Consider the following 8,135-nt stretch of genomic DNA (forward strand, 5'->3'; position numbering starts at 1 on the left):
GAGAGAGAATCTCGCAGCAATGAACAGCTGATTACATTATAATTCTTATAGGGGAGACGGTAGACGGAGTAGAGGATTAGCAGCAGACTATTTTAATGTTATTACTTTCAAATAAATCAAAGTGTGTTTATATATCTCTATATAATCGAAGGCTCTGAAACCTCTTGTAGCTGATGGGAAAAGATAAGTTTTTTTTTTTTTTTTCATAAATACGTTTATTTCATAGGCAATATACATAAGTTTTTCTTCGCCGTGGCATCTACAATACATAGTACTTTAAACCTAATACATTTCGAATATCCTATTAGTATGTTGGTATTCATTAGTTAATCTAAACACTGTTTTTATCAAGCGAGTTGCTATTATAAATTACATTAAATGAAATACATTTATTTTGTACATGATCTTATAACTATTTCAGGTTTGTTTGTATCAGTTCATCACTTTTATTTAATATAAGATAGCTGGCTATTGGTTGAGCTCATGGAAGAGAAAACAATCTAACATAAAATAAAATTTAAATTGGAACTCCAATGGACTTAATGAAATAATAAAGAAGTTTCATGTAAGGAACGTCACGACAAGCAAGAATGTCGCGAACTGGGACATTGGATAGTCTACCTTGGGTACGCAAGGAATTTATTAGTTGAGATCTGACATCACGATACTCCACGCATGTCCAAACAACATGGTCAATATCGCGGTAACCTTCGCCACAAGCACAATGATTAGTCTCGGAAAGTCCAATTCGAAGGAGATGTGCATCTAACGTGTAGTGATTGGACATGAGTCTGGACATCACACGAATGAAATCTCTACTCACATCCAGTCCCCTGAACCATGCCTTTGTCGATATTTTAGGAATAATTGAGTGCATCCACCGACCCAGATCATCTTTATCCCAAGAAGCTTGCCAGCTGGCAAGTGTTCTTTGGCGAGACGCGCTATAGAATTCATTGAAAGCAATTGGTCTCTCATAAATTTCACCCTCAATAGCACCACGTTTGGCTAAAATATCGGCTCTTTCATTGCCTGGAATGGAGCAATGAGCCGGAACCCAAACTATTGTGATTTGATAATTATTATTCAATATGACGTTCAGGCACTGTTTTATTTTGCCCAAGAAAAAAGGTTCATTTTTGCCAGCAGCCTTTGAGCGAATGGCTTCAATTGCACTCAGACTATCTGTGAAAAGAAAATAATGGTTTGGAGATAATGTGACGATTATACTCAAACTATAATGAACTGCTGCTAACTCTGCTATATAAACAGATGCAGGTTCTTGAAGCCTAAAGGAGACCGAAACATTATTGTTGAACATACCAAACCCTGTCGCTTCTTCAATTCGCGATCCGTCCGTGTAAAACATTTTCTCAGAGTCGATATGCCTGAACTTACTTGTAAATATTTTTGGGATTTCCAACGAGCGTAGGTGTTCCGGAATTCCACGCACTTCGCGCTGCATGGATGTGTCGAAAAATAAAGTTGAGTCAGGGACATTTAGGAGGCTGACACGGATAGGAATATATCTTGAAGGGTTGATTTCCTGTGACATATGGTTAAAATATACAGTCATGAATCTTGTTTGAGATTGAAGCTCAACTAGCCTTTCGAAGTTATTAATAACTAGGGGATTCAGTACCTCGCATCTTATTAGCAGTCGCGACGAAAGCTCCCAAAAACGATCCTTCAATGGAAGAACTCCCGCCAGAACTTCAAGACTCATTGTATGTGTCGAATGCATGCAGCCTAAAGCAATTCGCAAACAACGATATTGAATTCGCTCTAATTTGATAATATGAGAGTTTGCAGCGGAACGGGGAAAAGATAAGTTGATTATAATGATATTAACCTTCGCAAAGGACAGGATCGTGAAGAATTATGAGACATACTTTTCAATCTCTAACTGCTTGCATTTTAACCATTATGACGTTTCTATCCCCAGTGATGGAGAAGAGTAGCACTATAACTTAGTCGGCTTAGTTTATAAGAAATTCAATGCAATTGTTTAGTGTTTTTTGTATTGCTTTTATTGTTGTAATACGTGAACTTGAATCAAATATTTGTAAAATCGGAGACGAAAAAAATTTTGCGAGCATTTGCGTTCACTACCAACGGACTACATCAAATTAGAACAGATGAAAATAAATGAATAAATTTAAAGGGAAATATTTCGGTTTTGACGGATGTTACTGTTTTAAGGAGATTCTCTACTCCCGAAGAATGCGCGTAAGTGAGCCTGCTTGCGGTTCCCCTCAATTCTTTTTTCTACAATAGCAAATATTTTGAAACTTTCTGATGAACAAACTCGGATCTACTGTAGGTCTACATTCTCTAGTAATGCCTTGAACTGATGTGGTTTAACACATACATGGTATATATCAGGTATGAAGAGTGTTTTTGTCTTTCTCATATAGAAAGGTCATGCAATCACTGTGAAAACCGACTTTTGTTATCGAGACCCGCAGGGCAGAGTGTCATGTACCATTCGGCTCAGTTCGTCAAAATGTTTCTGTATGTTTTTTTTTTTAAAGGTGAAATACCTTATGTACTTTCCCAGCTCACGCGCTCGGTAGTTGTCAAGCTACCGCTATTGTGAACCAGCGAGTGGGACTGGCTGAACCTTACCCACTAAAACACCTTGGACATCTTGCCTCGATCCCCCGGAACTAAGCTTAGCTCAATACTTCGGGGGAGGCTGTGCTCATGCACTTCTTCGTTTGGGAGAAAATGAGCTCCTGCTCTCTATATACATCTCGGCTGTGCTCGTGCACTTCTTCGTTTGGGAGAAAATGAGCTCCTGAGTTTCTCTCTTTATCCATCTCGATCCACCTTTGGCGCCTCGACAACCCAATGCCGCTACGTCGCGCCACACTACTCGACTGATCCCCGACGACGGATCTAGCCTACACCGACTGAGAGTTTCCCCTTTTACGCCACGCGGGACACCCGAAGGAGTGCCGAGGTCTGCTCTGCGATTCCGGTTGGAGCATGGCGTCTGGTTCGCTGATGCCCCAACGACTCGAATCGGTGTTGTGGCGTCTACTCGACTAGTCCCCGGTGATGGATCTAGCCTACACCGACAGAGAGTTCCCCGACGATGGAAGTTCTCCCGAAACCGACGTTTTCGATACCCGTCCATGGCCCGACCGTAAGGATGCCTGGGTCGATCCAATGATGCCGGTTGGAGGATGGCTTCCGGTTCACTGGTGCCCCGACTATCTTAACGGTGCTACGCCACGATCTACTCGTCTAATCCCCGATGAAAGATCTAGACTACACCGACGGAGAGTTCCCCGGCGAAAGAGGCTCTCCCGAAACCGAGTCCCCTGTTGCACCACACGGGACACACGAGAGAGTGCCGAGGTCGGTCCGGCGATTCCAGTTGGAGCATAGCTTCTGGTTGGCTGGCGCCCCGACGACACAAGTCGGTGTTGTGGTGGCTACTCGACTAGTCCCCGCCGAAGGATCTAGCCTACCGCGACAGAGAGTTCCCCGACGCTGGAAGTTCTCTCGAAACCGACGTTCCGAAACCGGTTTACGACGCGCCTACTCAACTAGCCCACGGTGGTGGGTCTAGCCTACCCGACGGAGAGTTTCCCGGCGAAGAAACCTATCCCGAAAACCGAGCAGCATTCCACACGCTTCGTCCGTCTTCTTAGGGTGCCGAAAACAGTCCGGCATTTTTCGTCTTTGGACCTAGGTCATTTGACGCTGCTCTTCTCGCCAACTCCTCTGCAGTGTGGACATAATCTGAACAACTGTCCGGTTCACCGCGTTCCATTTTCCTTCGTCACTGCACATCCTTTGAACGATGTTCTGTATGTGTGTGTGTATGTATGTATGTTTGTGTGTGTGTGTGTGTGTGTGTATGTGCGTATGTGTGTATGTAACGTTTTTTGCATTAACTTTTCTCGGAGATGACTGAACCGATTTTCACAAACTTTGATTCAAATGAAAGGTCTTGTGGCCCCATACTAAATTCCCGAATATTATTTGGATCCGACATTTTTTTTGAAGAATACCACACATTTTAGACACATTTTTTTAAGAATACCACAGTATTATATATGATAGTATGATTGATATGAGAAAGGCATCATTACACCACTAGGTAGATTAATACAGATTTTTTTATTCAAATGAAACAATAATTTTGGATGGGAAAATACAAAAAATAATTCAAAATATTGACCATTGCTTTCTACACATCTTGACACTTTTCTGACAATTTACCACACCAACAGAAATGTTTGTTTTTTTAATCAAACCATTCAGACACCAAATTTTTGACTTCGTCGTAGAAATCGAAGTTCTGCTCAGCCAATACGTGGTCTATCAATGGAAACAAATGGTAGTCAGAGGGGCCAAGTCTTTGATTGTAACCTGAAGCGCGGTTTTTCTTTGTGATCAGGTGCATTGTCATGTAACAAATTTAAATTACCATGTCTTCTAGTCTATTAAGGTCGATTTTCGATCAATTCATGATTCAAATTGATCATTTGTTGTCTGTAGCATTTGGTATTAGTTTTAGAAGGTCACGATACACCACACTTTTCTAATCCCACCAAGCGCAAAGCATTGTCGATGTGGGTGGTTGTCTTGGATTAACCCATGATTTTTTTCCGTTTAAGATTCTTAAAAAAAATCCATTTTTAATCGTTAGTAACAATTCGATGCAAAACTGATTTTTTCGTGCGTTTGAACCAAAATTTCTCAAGTTTTTTCGGTTTTCCATCTGTCTGTCATTCAATTCATGTGGCTCTCATTTCCCCCGCCCTAGGACTTTTCCATAGCTTTCAAACGATCTGACGGGACGATATATTCGAATGCGAAGATGAAGCATGAAGATCTATTTCTTGCAATTGTTATTCGCATTGAACATACCTCCGAATAACTTAATGTGAAAGAAAAAAAAATCATGCAGCGATCATTTTCAAAACCTAAGGCGCGATGATCGTTCGTGCTGTCTTTGAAACAAGCAAATTAAGATGTTTTCATCTGTATTAGTACCATAGTCTTACCATAGTGTGTGTGTGATGAACCATATCCCAGCACTCCCCCATTACTGCTATCTCACGAGATATGATGAATTTATTAGATGAAGCATACTTCGTGAAGAATGGAATTCTACGATCATCGCAGTGACACTGTTCGAACCAATTCGAAGAGTAAAGTAAATGAACGAATGTATAAAATGAACATGCAAGATGTATATCAGCTGCGAAGAATGTATTAGTAGATTCGAGTTCTCTACGATTATTGCTTATTTATTTTCACCCTTCTCACTTTCGTGCAGTGAATAGTTCAACGTTGTTCGAGACGGGCATGATTATAGACAGGATATTCGAACCGAGGATGGGTTAATGAATTAGTTACACGAAGAATATGTGCAACATTGACTAGAAGTATAATCTTCATCAAATATGACTTGCAACTCGGCGTCTTCAAACTTTTTTGATAGTGATAGTAACGTCGTCTATTGCACACATCAAAATCATTACCGCAGAACCGTTTAATCCACCTTTTGCATGTTGCTTCTGATAGAGCATTTTTATCACATGCCTCAACAAGCATTCGATGCGACTCATCGGACATTTTTAACACGATGAAAAAATAAGATGTTGCTTGTTCAATTTCTTGATGTATATTAAATATGTTTGAAAGATGTTATATCAATTAAACAAGAAAAAAATTAAGGCTCGTACTCATCAAATGTTCATTTTCGACACATTTGAGAACCATTTCGCAAATGATTTTTTTAGCGAATGAAAAGTTAGTTGTATTTATTTTGCACTGAGAATAAAATGTATAAGTGGTATAATAAATGCAACACAGAAAACGTTAGAAAAACTACGTGAAAAACTTACTTCGTTTGACGTTTGACTTGTTTTGGTGCAGTTTATGTGACTGAATTACACAGAAGTAATTTTCACTGGAGGTTTGAAGCTTGTCCTTTTTAGGATGATTTGTTTTCAATGTCGGAAATTAACAACTCTCGAGTAGGGTTATTTTTGATAACGGGTTGAATAACTACTCGACTGAAAGATTTTACCCAAAAGTTAAAACTATTTGCGAAATGATTTACAGCCTTAGTCAGCTATTATTCAACGTCTTGTTCTGAAATGCTGGGAAAATCAAATAAAACCCAATAAACGAATCCAGAACCACCAAAGGTAGTATCCAAAGCACTCTAAAATTGAAACTACATCGATTTCTCATATGGTAGAAGATATGAAAGGCATCAAAACAGGTTTTCATACACTTAGCGTATTTTTTTGGTAACAAAGTACACTAAGGTCTCTTTTTACACGGGGGTTACGTACCGTGTTAAAAAAATCCGTGTAAAAGAAAACCGTGTTAATTGCGGAAACCGTGCAAAAAAAACCGCTTGGAAAATTTTACGTAATAATTCCAAAAACCGATTATTTGTTTGTTTTGTTTTGGATAAAATGTAATTTTTGATAATTTGAAGAAGAAAAAAAGTTTATTTTTTAACTCCCAAATTTATACAAGGTGCACATAACTATGAAAATGTAACTGTTGTTTCACAATAAAAACGGAAGTCTAAAAAACAGCCAGAGGTTACGAGAAGGGTCCAGTCATACTTGATAAAACACATTGGATGATAAATTAAAATTAGAACACTTAGAAAACGCGTTGTACGACAAGCAAATTAATCTAAATTGCTCATGCCTTCTGTATAATGCATTCAGTTTTCAAAAAACCGATAATACTTTCAAATTAGAACGTTCGACTAAAGAAGTGCTTGTCTTAACAGTCATTTTCAACTAAACTGAGTGGGAAGACATGGGTATTGGATGAAGATCTATGCACGCAGCGACAGAATTAAAGGGGTCTTCATAGAGATGAATGTAAATCAAATTAGAAAAGGTTTTACTATGTGTAACGCTCGTATATTTTTTTACGAAAAACAGTACAATTGGCGTTAAAATCAAGGAAATACAGTACATCGGCTTTGAAAATACAGTACATTTTACAGTACGCCTTTTTCTAAAAATAGTGAATAAAAAACAAAAGCAAATAAATTTGATCAGCATCTTACGAGGAAAACAGATTAAAAAAATGACATGCGAATACAACTATGTAATGAAAACCGCGAAAAAGCCACCGCAAAGATGGGACTCGAACCCGTAGCAAGCCGAATACGGGTAAATCGTTTTGCCTATTAAACTATCCTGCATATGAGACACACATACAAACAGCCTAACTGAACATAAAAACCGAGCATGTTCAGCTGTGCTCGGGCCCTACGGCGGTTATTTGTAGTCATTTCTCAATAATAATCCCTCCGCAAGGTGTTTCAGCCCCAAATTAGCTCGTTTTTTTGTATGTTTCGCATGCAGGATAGCTTAATTGGCAAAACGATTCAGGAGGATAGGAACTATTTCGGGTTCGAGTACCGTCTCTGCAGTAGCTTTTTCGCGGTTTTCATCACACAGTTGTATTCGCATATCATGTAAAACTCACTCAATACGGCTCTACGTCTTAACAAGACTAAACAAATCGTTCAAAGCAAGTTCATAAACTCAATTATTTTTTATTTCCTTTTTAGGGCATTTTAAAATTCGTCAGAAACTGGAAAATGTGCGATAGTAATAATAACATTTTTTGAGAAGCGGATGTTTTGATAATGATTTTGATTTAGAGTATATTTTCTTTTTGGTTGAGACATTTTTCTTTTTTTAATCATCAAAGTTTCGCTTGATTGTTGTGACGCTCTCTGAACAAGAATTATTAATGAAAAAAATGTGTGTGTTGTTGTTGTGTTCTCATTCACATTCGCTACCTGTTGTTACTGCCAAAGATCTTCGATACGTTGAAGATTCAAAATTCTGTATTAAATTTTAGTGTGAAAAATACAGTACATTTCAGTGTAAAAATACTGTACAAATTAAAATACAGTAGATTTGAGGGTAAAAAACAGTACACAGTATTTGAGTCGAAAATACAGTACAATACTGCACAATACAGTACGGATACGAGCGTTAACTATGTGTCATGCTGAAGCAACTCATTTCTTCGGCGTAAATCATAATACTACTGGAGCTATATCATTCAAATGGGTATGAAATACTGTACTGCTCGATATGATGAAGAGTTGAAGTAAATTT

This window comes from Malaya genurostris, chromosome 2 (genome assembly GCF_030247185.1).
Source record: "Malaya genurostris strain Urasoe2022 chromosome 2, Malgen_1.1, whole genome shotgun sequence".
Classification (NCBI taxonomy): domain Eukaryota; kingdom Metazoa; phylum Arthropoda; class Insecta; order Diptera; family Culicidae; genus Malaya; species Malaya genurostris.